The sequence below is a fragment of the Chiloscyllium punctatum genome, chromosome 31, assembly GCF_047496795.1.
Source record: "Chiloscyllium punctatum isolate Juve2018m chromosome 31, sChiPun1.3, whole genome shotgun sequence".
Lineage (NCBI taxonomy): Eukaryota > Metazoa > Chordata > Chondrichthyes > Orectolobiformes > Hemiscylliidae > Chiloscyllium > Chiloscyllium punctatum.
In genome coordinates, this window is record NC_092769.1 from 64,609,361 (window position 1) to 64,621,525 (window position 12,165).

The following is a 12,165-nucleotide window of genomic DNA, read 5'->3' on the forward strand; positions in this document are numbered from 1 at the left end:
AAGGTCCCATTGTACTATGAATAAAATTCTTCACCGTTCACCATACCAAGGATTTTGTTGCCATCTGCAAACTTATTAACCATGCCTCAGATTTTCATATTCAAAATCACTTATGAAAATGATAAAAAGCAGTGGACCCAGCACCAACCCTTGCTGCACACTGCTGGTCACAGGCCTCTGGTCTGTAAAGCGACCCTTCATCATCACCCTGTCTGTTACCTTCAAGCCAATTTTGTATCCAAATGGCTAGCTCTCCCTCACCTTGCTAACCAGTTTCCCATGCAGAACATTGTCGAACATCTTACTGAAATCCATATAGACAACATCCGCTGCTCTGCCTTCAAAAAAGATATTCAAGCAAGTTAGCAAGTCACGATTTCCCACACACAAAGCCATGTTAACTATCCCTAATCAGTCCTTGCCTTTCCAAATATATGTAGATCTTATCCCTTAGAAACCCTTCCAACAACTTACACACCACTGACATCATGCTCACCAGTCTGTAGTTCCCTGTCTTTTCCTTACCTTGCTTGAATAATAACACCACATTAGCCAGTTTTCTGGCATCTCGTCTGTGGCAATTGATGATAGAAACAGCTCGGCAAGGGGCCTAGCAATCAACTTCCTTAGCTTCCCACAAGGTTCTGGGATACACCTGATCAGGTCTCAGACATTTATCCACCTTTGCATTTGAAGATGTGCACCATGTCCTCTAATGTAATATGGACACTTTGCAAGACACCACTATTTATTTCTGAGTTCTCTAGCTTCCATATCCTACTTGGCGTAAATACAGACACCACAATGTCTCTAAGTGCTGCTCAAGCTCTGAGAACCGAAGGTCTAGCTTCTGCAGCTGGGAGCACTTGCTGCACGTGCTCATCTAGGACACTGGCAGCATCCAGGCCTACCCACATATGAAAAGCTGCACATTCCACTTGGCTGGCTTCTCCTGATACCTCAAACCTATAATTCACGCTTTGTTTGTTAAACTTCCTACTCTCGCACTAAGATTATGAAAAGGTTAACTGTAACTAAGTTCCCACTCATCCAACTCTGTTGGGATAAGAAAGGGTTAATCAGTAGTTGCCAGGTGCCCAGTACTCACCAGTCTGGAGTCTCTCTCACCTCTTGAACTTATGCCATCAACAGGAGCTGCACGGAAGGTTCCTGCAGCTTCCAGTTCCTGTGTCCCATCCTGCCTCTGAGATTCATGGTGTGTCAAGACTAGGCCCGAGTCTGCGCCATGCTAGATTTATAAGTTTACCAATGACTGTATCTCCACCTTTCCGGCTGCTGCTACGGGGTTTCCTGACTGCGGCTAAGTGCCCTGCTGAGACTAGATCCAAATCCGCACTGTGCTAGATTTACAGACTTACCAGTTTTTTGTCTAATTTCATTCATGGGATGAGGACGTCAATGGCTAGGCCAGTATTAATTGCCAATCCCTAATTGCCTAGAGGGCTATTGAGAATCAAACATGTTACTACCGGTTGGGAGTAACATGTAGGCCAGACCCGGTAAGGATGCCGGTTTCCTTCCTTAAAGGACATTAATGAACCAGATGGGTTTTTCCAACAATGGATTCATGGTCAGCATTAGAATAATTCCACATTTTCATTGAATTCAAATTCCATCATCTGCCATGGCAGGATTTGAACCCAGGTCCCCAGAACATTACCTGGGTCTCTGGATTAACAGTCTAGCGATAATACCACTAGGCCACTGCCTCCCCCGACTGTGTCCCGGCCTTCCCCGCTGCTGCTGCGGCATTTCCCGACTGCTGCTCCAAACTAAGTGCCCTGGAAAGACTAGGTTTGAATCCGCACTTCATTAGATTTATAGGCTCACCAGTTGCTGTGCCCCCGCCTCCCAGCTGCTGCAGCTGGCTTTCACAACTGCTAAGTGCCCTGTAAAAGCTCGGCCCTAATCTGGACCACACTTACCGGTTACTGCGTACCTGCCTTCTCAACTGCTGCTGCGGGGTTTCACCACTGCTGCTCTGTAAAGACTAGGCCGGAATCCGCGCTGCACTAGATTCATGGGCTTACCAGTTACTGTGTCCCCGCTTTCCTGGCTGCTGCTGCAGCATTTCCCGACACTGCTCCGGCCTAGGTGCCCTGTAAAGATTCAGACGTGAATTTCTAATTGTGGATTGTTGCTGGGTGAAAATTCTGTAAATTCTTATGAAAGCATTGTGGTTGTACCTTCACCAGCTTGTCTGCAGCAGTCGGTAAGAAGGAAACCACCATGTTCTCCCCATCAAAATTTAGATTAGACAGATGGACTCATCGCTGATACCCATATCCCAAGAATAAAGCAAATGCTGTCTTTTTAGAAGACACCACAGATATACCTATGAAAACAATGTGCTTCTTCTAATGCAGTGTAGGGACAGTGTCCATTTAGAAAGCAATTTTCCCAAGAATCTCCCCTTAAAGTCTCACGTTCGAATTTGTTGGGCCCTTCTGTGTTCCACAGTACTCTGGGTTAAACCCTGCAACTTCTGCTTCATTTCCGTTCCAGCTCAAACTGGTCTTGCATCAGAGTGAATTGACTCTTAATTGGTCTGTGGTTCCTAACTGGCTCATATTAAAATAAAAGCAAAACAGGATGGCTTCCCTGAAGGAACTGCTAGGCATGAAGGTGACCCAGAGCAAACACATCTGTGCGAGATGCTGGCATCTTGAAACACTGAATGTCGGAGCAGGAGCATGTTGTTCGTCTTTCGAGTTCTGCTCTACCTTCAGTACGATCATCGGTGATCACCAAACTCAGTACAGTGGTGCCTCAGAATCCGAATTCAATTCATTCCAGGAGGCTGTTTTGGATTGGATTGCGAAAAGTTCGGATTCCCAAACTATTTTCCCCATAAGAAATAATGGAAAGTGAATTAATCTGTTTCCGGACCCAGAAAAAAATTTACAAAACACTCTTAACTGCAAATACACATGGTTAAGTAAGGTGAGTAAGTGACCCAAATATCAAGTAATAATAATAAAAGCAAGAAATAAATGTACTAACATGAAAATAACTTCATCTACCTTAGTGAGGACTGCTAATGGTGAATGCACTTATTTGCTTCACTGCTCTTCTTGGGTGCAATGATGAATGCACAAGGGTGATAATTAAAAAAAAACACAAATCAAGGTGAAAACACAAGATAAACTAGTGATGGACACACGAGAGATGCTTTCACGACTATTTCCCGGGACAAACTGAACAAATAATGTGCAACCCGAACGGCACGTGGTGTTCGGGATTCTGAAAATGTGTCCGGATTTTAGGGCAAAATTTCCTCGAAATAATTGTTCAGATTCCAAGTTGTTCGAACAATAGGGCGTTCGGATTCCGGGGTCACCACTGTACTTGGTTCCTGCTTTCGCTGCACACATTTTGATCCTTTTAGCCCCAAGAACAAGATCTAACTCCTTTCTAAAAACTCAGAATTTCAGATCTGAGATGGGTAGCTGGAGTTTGAGGGGGAGATATTGTGCCACATCAATGAGCAGGAATCAAATGGTTGCCCCATTTACTTACACAGCAGCACAATCATTCAGATATTTCACCTGTGTGAAAGGATTTCCTTAGTTCCCCACCTGTAAAACTTCAAAAAGTTTCATCCACAGTCAGCACACTCTTATGAGAATCACAATGTTTAATTATTCCTCTCTCACTTGTTCACCCTACTCGGTAAGACCCAAATCATCTCACATCTAACATAGAATCCCGAAAGTGTGGAAGCAGGCCATTTGACCTACTGGGTTCACACCACCCCTCCAAGGAGCATCCCTCCCAAACCCAGCCTCCATTTACCCCCAAGACTAATCCTGTACATCCCTGGACACTACAAGGCAATTTAGCATGGCCAATCCACCTAATCTTTGTGACTGTGGGTGGAAACCAGAACACACAGTCAGTTGCCCAAGGCTGGAATCGAACCCGGTTCCCTGGCACTGTTAGGCAGTGGTGCTAACCATTGAGCCATTGTGCTGCCCCATGTTTGTTTGGAGTTGTCCTGCTGTTAATTACACTCAAAAACAATGGTGGAGGGTCTGTGTACTTTGATTGCTGTATCAATTGATTCAGTAATGCTCAATGGACAATGGGATACCAGTGGATATGGTGTATCTGTATTTCCAGAAGGCATTCAACAAGGTGCTGCACAAAAAGCTGCTGCATAAAATAAAGGTGCAAGGCATTATGGGTAATGTATTAGTATGGGTAATGTATTAGCCTGGATAGGAAGTTAGCTAACAGAAAGTAAAGTGTGGGATAAATGGATGTTTTTCTGGCTGGCAATCAATGGCTAGTGGTGTGCCTCACGGATTAGTGTTACAAAGATGATTTAGAGTTGGGGACCAAGTGTAGTGTGTCAAACTTTGCAGACAATACAAAGATGTGTGGTAGAGCAAAATCTGCAGAGCGATATAGAGAGGTTAAGTGAGTGGGCAAGGGTCTGGTAGATGGAGTACAATGTTGGTAAAGTGAGGTCACCCATTTTGGAAGCAATAACAGCAAAATGGACTATTATTTAAATGGTGGAGAATTGCAGCAGGCTGCTGTGCAGAGGGACCTGGGTGTCCTTGTGCATGAATCACCAAAATTGGTTTGCAGGTGCAGCAGATAATTAAGGCGGCAAATGAAATATTATAATTTATTGCTAGAAGAACGGGGTTTAAAAACAGGGAGGGAGAAAACAGAAATTGCTGAAAACACCCAGTAGGGTCCGGCAGCATTTGTGAAGAGAAACCAGAGTTAATTTTTCTGGCCTGGTGACCCTTCCTTAGAATTCAAAACATTTCCAGCAATTTCTGTTTTTGTTTCTGATATAAAGCATCCACAGTTCTTTTGGTTATTAAAAATAGGGAGGCTTTGTTGTGTTGGTGAGGCTACACTGGAATACTGTGTGCAATTTTAGTCTCCTTACTGGCGAAAGGATATACTGGCACTGGAAGCGATGCTGAGAAGTTTCACTAGATTGATTCCGAAGGTGAGAGGGTTGGCTTATGAGATTCAGTAGACTGGGGCTATACTTAATGGAATTTAGAAGATTGGTGGGGTAGGGAAGTCTTATAGAAACATAACATTATGAAATGAATAGATCAGGTTGACGAGGGGGGAACGTTTCCACTTATGAAATGAATAGATCAGGTTGACGAGGGGGGAATGTTTCCACTGGCAGATGAAAACCAGAATTAGGAGTCACAGCCTCAAAATAAGGGGAAGCAGATTTAGGACTGAGTTGATGAGGAACTTCTTTGTCCAAAGGATTGTGAACAAAGAACAAAGAAAATTACAGCACAAGAACAGATGCTTCAGTCCTCCAACCCTGCGTTGATCCAGATCATCTATCTAAAGGTGTTGCCTCATTTCTAAGGATCTGTATCCCTCTGCACCTTTCCCATTCATGTATCTGTCTAGATCTATGTTAAAAGATGCTATCGTGCCCGTCTCTGTCACCTCTGCTGGAAACACCTTTCAGACATCCACTACCCTCCGTGTAAAGAACTTTCCACACATATCTTCCTTAAACCTTTTCCCTCTCACCTTGAACTCGTGACCCCTAGTAATTGAATCCCACACTCTGGGAAAAAGCTTCTTGCTATCCATCCTGTCTATACTTCTCATGATTTTGTAAAGCTCAATCAGCTTCCCCCCCCCCCCCCCCCCCAACCTCCGTATTTTTAATGAAAATAATCCTAATCCACTCAATCTCTCTTCATAGCTCCATACCAGGCAACATCCTGGTGAACCTCCACTGCACCGTCTCCAAAGCATCCACATCCTTTTGGGAATGAGGTGACAGAACTGTACACAGTATTCCAAATGTGGCTGAACCAAAGTCTTGTATAACTGTAACATGACCTGCCAAATCTTGAACTCAATACCCTGTCCGATGAAGGAAAGCATGCCATATGCCTTCTTGACCACTTGTTGACCTGCATCGCTACCTTCAGAGTACAATGGATCTGAACACCCAGATCTCTCTGTACATCAATTTTCCCAGGGGTTTTCCATTTACCATATAGTTCGCCCTTGAATTGGATCCTCCAAAATGCATCACCTTGTTTTAATAGAATTTAATATAGATAAGTGTGAGGTCTTGCATTTTGGAATGTCAAATCAAGATTAGAGTCTCACGGTGAATGGTAGGGCCTTAAGGAGTCCTGTGGAAGAGAGGGACCTTGGAGTTCAGGTGCACAGTTCACTGAAACTGGAGTCACAGGTCGACAGGGCTGTGAAGGAGGCTTTTGGCACATTGACCTTCATTGGTCAGGGCACTGAGTATAGAAGTTGGGAAGTTATGTTGCAGTTATACAGGACTTTGGTGAGGCCACCTTCGGAGTATTGTGTTCAGTTTTGATCACCTTGTTATAGGAAGGGTGTTATTAAACTGGAAAGAGTGCAGAAGAAATTTACAAGAACATTGCCAGTACTCAAGGGTCTGAGTTATAGGGAAAGGTTGGACAAGCTAGGACTTTTTTCTTTTGAGGCCAGGAGACTGAAGGGGAAATCTGATAGAAGTCTGTAAAACCATGAGAGGCATGGATAGGGTGAATGCACTCAGTCTTTTTCCGAGGGATCGGAATTGGGCAATTGACGACTAGAGGGCACCAGTTTAAGGTTAGAGGGGAAAGAATACAAGGGAACCTGAGGGGAAACTTTTTTTACACAGGGGTTGGTACGCATATGGAATGAACTGCCAGAAGTGGCTGAGGTGAGTACATTAACATTTAAAAGGCAGTTGGACAAATGCACGGATAGGTAAGGTTTTGAAGGATGCGGAGGAGAAAGCAAGGACTGCAGATGCTGGAGATCAGAGCTGAAAATGTGTTGCTGGAAAAGCGCAGCAGGTCAGGCAGCATCCAAGGAGCAGGAGAATCGACGTTTCGGGCATAAGCCCTTCTTATTCCTGAAGAAGGCCTTACCCCCGAAACGTTGATTCTCCTGCTCCTTGGATGCTGCCTGACCTGCTGCGCTTTTGAAGGATATGGGCCAAGTACAGGGAAATGGGGTTAGCATGGATGGACATTTTGGATGGCATGGACTAGTTTGGACCAAAGGCCTGTCTCTGTGCTGTAGAACTCTATGACTAGAATGGTCAAGTTGTCTTATGACGAAAGGTTGAGCAAGCTACATTTGTATCTGCTAAAAGTTAGATAAATTACAGATGGCTACTTTCCCTGGAGCTTCGGAGGCTGAGGGATTGGGGTTTATAAAATCATGAGGGGCCTGGGTAGGGGAAATGAAGAAGGCCTTTTCCTTGGGGTGGGAGTGGGTCCAAAACTGGAGGGCATAGGTTTCTGGTGACAGGGGAAAGATTTAAAAGGTACCTAGTGGGCAAAGTCATCACGCAGTAGGTGGTGCACGTATAGAATGAGCTCCCAGAAGAAGTGGTGGAGACTGGTACAATCACAAAATTTAAAAAGGAATCTGGATGAGTATATGAATAAGAAGGGTTTATGGGGATATGGGCTAAATGCTGGGACTAGATTTATTTAGGATAGCTTGTTGGCATGGATGAGTTGGACCGAAGGGTCTGTTTCTGTGCTGTATATCTCTGTAAATTGATTAAAACATACAAGAGATCCTAACTGGCATTCACAGAGTGGACGTGAAAATGATGTTTCCTCTTGTGGGATAATCTAGAATTAGATCACATAACACAAGGTTATAGTCTAACTGGTTTACTTGGAAGCACTAGCTTTTGGAGCACGGCTTGCTCTGAAAGCTAGTGCTTCCAAATAAACCTGTTGGATTATAACCTGGTGTTGTGTGATTTGTAACTTTGACCACTCCAGTCTAACGCTGGCTCCTCCACATCATGCCTAGAATTAGATGACACTGCTCAAAAGTAAGGGTTCGTGTTGAACCAATCTCCTCGAATGTTTCAGGAATTCAACTTTTAGCATTGATAAGGAGGCAGTGGATGTGGTTTACTTGGGATTGGGAATACAGTGTTGATGCGGATACTGAACTGGCTGGCAGACAGAAAACAAACTGCAGGAATAAACAGGTCTTTTTTTTTTGAATGGCAGACAATGCTCAATCTGGTACAGCAGGGATAAGGTGCTTGGACCCCAGCTATTCACAATCTACATTAACGATTTAGATGAGGAAATTTAAATGTCATATCTCCAAGTTTGTAAATGACATGAGGCTGGGTGAGACAGTGAATTGCAAAGTCGATGTGGAAATGTTTCAGTGGGATTTGGAATCGGGGGAGTGGGCAAAAATGCAAGGCAGGTGAAGGATAATGTCGATAAACAGGAGGTTATCCAATTTAATCACAAAAACAGGAAGACCAATTGTCATCTGAATGGGGATAGGCTGGGAAAGGGGGATGTTAAATTAAATCCGGTGTTCTTGTACACAAGTCGCTGAAAGTAAGCATGCAGGTGCACCTGGAGGTGAAGAAGGCAATTGGTATGTTAGCCTTCATAGGGAGAGGATTTGAGTACAGGAGCAGGGATGTCATTCTGATATTGTACAGGGTGAGACTACATTTGGAGTACTGTGTGTGGGATTTTGGAATATTTATCTGACAAAGGACACTCTAGCTATGGAGGCTGAACAACAAAGGTTTGCCAGATCGATTCCTGGGATGTCAGGACTGACTGTATGAGGACAGAATGGATTGTCGGATCGAAACACACTGAGGTTGAAAAGAACGGGGGAAATGATCTCACAGAAACCAATAAAATTTTACAAGGACTGACAAGGTAAATGGAGGAAGATTGCTGTCAATGGCCTGGGAGTCGAGAATCAGGGGTCCTAGTTTAAGGATATGGAGTAGGCTGTTTAAGACAGAGATGAGAAAAAGAATTCTTTACTCAGAGTGGTGAGCCTGTGCTTTTCTATGGCAGCAAGGCCAGTTAAGGCAAACACTGAATGTTTCCAAGAAGACAGATATAGCTCTGAGGGTTAAAGGGATCAAAGAGTATGGGTTTAAAATGGAATAAGCTGAGTAGAATGAACAGCCATGATCACACTAAATAGTGGAGCGGGATCAAACACTACAAGGGCCTACACCTGTTCCTATTTTCTACATTTCTAGTCTGTTCAAGGTGGGATAGAAAAAAAATGAAGTGATTGTAACTGAGACACATATCAGCACAACCTCATCACCAAAGGATGAAAATCCTGTAACTCCTTACCCAACAGCAATCTGGGAGTAGCTTCACCACACAGACTGTAGCAGTGGACACTTTTCCATCGATCTCAGTCACTGGCATGTGCACAAGTGTCTCCCAAGAGCATACTGCATATAACCTGCAGCAAACACAGCAATGATTTAACCCAATAACCTTTGTTTTCAGCCCCATTCACACCAAAGACAGATAAATAAACAATTAAGAGCTAAATCGAGAGTTAAAAAAAAAGCAAAACTGACCAGATTACTTAATCAGTTTCCATAATGGATTGTTTCACAGGTACATAGGATTTTTAAGTCTTCATGCTGAAACATTAACAACCAAACTCCTTTTATAGACAACAGACAATAGGTGCAGGAGTAGGCCATTCTGCCCTTTGAGCCTGCACCACCATTCAATATGATCATGGCTGACCATCCTTAATCAGTATCCTGTTCCTGCCTTATCTCCATAACCCTTGATTCCACAATCCTTGAGAGCTCTATCCAACTCTTTCTTAAATGAATCCAGAGACTGGGCCTCCACTGCCCTCTGGGGCAGAGCATTCCACACAGCCACCACTTTCTGGGTGAAGAAGTTTCTCCTCATCTCGGTCCTAAATGGTCTACCCCGTATTTTTAAGCTGTGTCCTCTGGTTCGGCACTCACCCATCAGCGGAAACATGTTTTCTGCCTCCAGAGTGTCCAATCTTTTAATTATCTTATATGTCTCAATCAGATCTCCTCTCAGTCTTCTAAACTCAAGGGTATACAAGCCCAGTCGCTCTAGTCTTTCAGCATAAGGTAGTCCAGGAATTGACCTTGTGAACCTATGCTGCACTCCCTCAATAGCCAGAATGTCTTTCCTTAAATTTGGAGACCAGAACTGCACACAATACTCCAGGTGCGGTCTCACCAGGGCCCTGTACAGCTGCAGAAGAACCTATTTGCTTCTATACTCAATCCCTCTTGTTATGAAGGCCAGCATGCTATTAGCCTTATTCACTACCTGCTGTACCTGCATGCTTGCCTTCATTGACGGCTGTACAAGAACACCCAGATCTCTCTGTACTGCTCCTTTACCTAAATTGATTTCATTTAGGTAGTAATCTGCCTTCCTGTTCTTGCCACCAAAGTGGTTAACCATACATTTTGTCCACATTAAACTGCATCTGCCGTGCATCTGACCACTCACCTAACCTGTCCAGGTCACCCTGTAATCTCCTAACATCCTCCTCACATTTCACCCTGCCACCCAGCTTAGTATCATCAGACAGCCGCAGTTCAAAAACTCCAGCCGTCACTTATGTTTGATCATATCCTATCCCAGCCTTGCTGGTAGGAGTTGTCAGACACTGACCTTATTAATGGCCAAAAGAGTCTCCAGAGTTTTTGATGAAGAACCAACCTGCAATTAACTTTCAGGTCTGGCCTCCGAAACAAACACAATCTTGTTTGCTCTTTTTAACACATAATGCTGCTCACAGTCCAGAGGTCATCTTCAGCTCTCAGATTCAAACCAAAAATGATTTTTAACAAAAATATCAGCAAGGGTTCTTACACGTGCTCAGTAGAAAGACTTTTAACCAGTGACAGAGTTTGAGTGAGTAGGACACTGATCATTGTAGTTTAGAACAAAGAGATTGAAGCAAATCAGATTCTGAAAGGGTTTAACAGGGTAAATGCTGAGAGGATGTTCCCTCTCATTGAAGAGTCCAGGACCAGAAGGCACAGTCTCAGAATAAACAGCACCAATTTAAAACTAAGATGAGGAGGAATTTCTTCTGAGGGCTCAGAGAGCTGTAGGGGCAGAATCCTTGTATATATTTAAGGCTGAGATTGATTCTTCTACTGATCAAGAATCAAAGGTTACAGGAAAAATGCTGGAAAGTGGACATGAGAAATGCCAGATCAGACACAATCATATAGAATGGCACAACAGACCTGAGGGGGCATACAATCTACTCCTGTTCCTCTTACATATGGTCTACCAGTAGACTGTAGAAAGAGCTAGAACAAGTTACACAGCCTGAGTGAGTGTGTTCCAGTGAACTGACTGTGGAAAGAGTTTTAACTCAGACTGACATAAAAAAAAAATCACACTGCACACAGTTCAGAGAAATTATATGGGATGTTCTGTCCATTGGATGAGAATTTATTTGATCATCCGGCCAGGAGAGACAAAAGATACCAACAGTGTGGAGATACCAGGACAATGACAGGATACAATTAACTGCCTGAGCTGGCCACACTATGGTACAGTCACACTGGGGACAGAGCATTCACCTGCTCCATGTGCAGGAAGGATTCAGCTGCTGAGACGCCCGAAGGTTACAGTAGTTGGATTCTTGTGGGATGGTTGCTTTTTAATCACGTTAAGCTTCACGTCCCCTTCATATTAGATTTTTAACCACACTAAAGCCTCCCACCGGAAACAATCAATGAAACCGCAGAACCACAGATGGATACATTGGGGGGGCGGGGCGGAGTAACACAGCCACGCCCACTCAATACGTCACCACAACCATCACGCATGCGCACCGCCGTTGACCAGGACCGGTTTCGAGGAGAACGCCTGGAGGTTTGCCTGACTCGAGGCCCATATCTGGGGCTTGAAACCTAATCTAGGCAATCACGAAGCCTTCTCTTTACGCCAAACACTGCCCTCATCTTTAACCTTCACTCACCATCTGCGGATGTGAAAGACGAGCATTCCCCCTCCCCGGCCATCGCTCGCAGTACCACTTCACGCTCTCCCACCAGGCCCCGCTCGATTGATGACCCCCCTCTCGACCAATAGCAAGCAGGGGGCGGGACCGCAAGTGCAAGCTGATGCACCGGCCTTCCAAACAATTGGAGGAAACAAGGAGATGGGCGGGGCGCTCCAACCAATCCGAAAATAGGGGGGCGGGCCGAGCCGATCGGCCGTCTGGAGGAGTGAGGGGCGGGGCTACTCTTCCAACCAATCGGTGAAAGAGAAGGCGGACATGGAACAGTGAGCGCATGTGCAGTCGGTGTGCTGGAGCCAG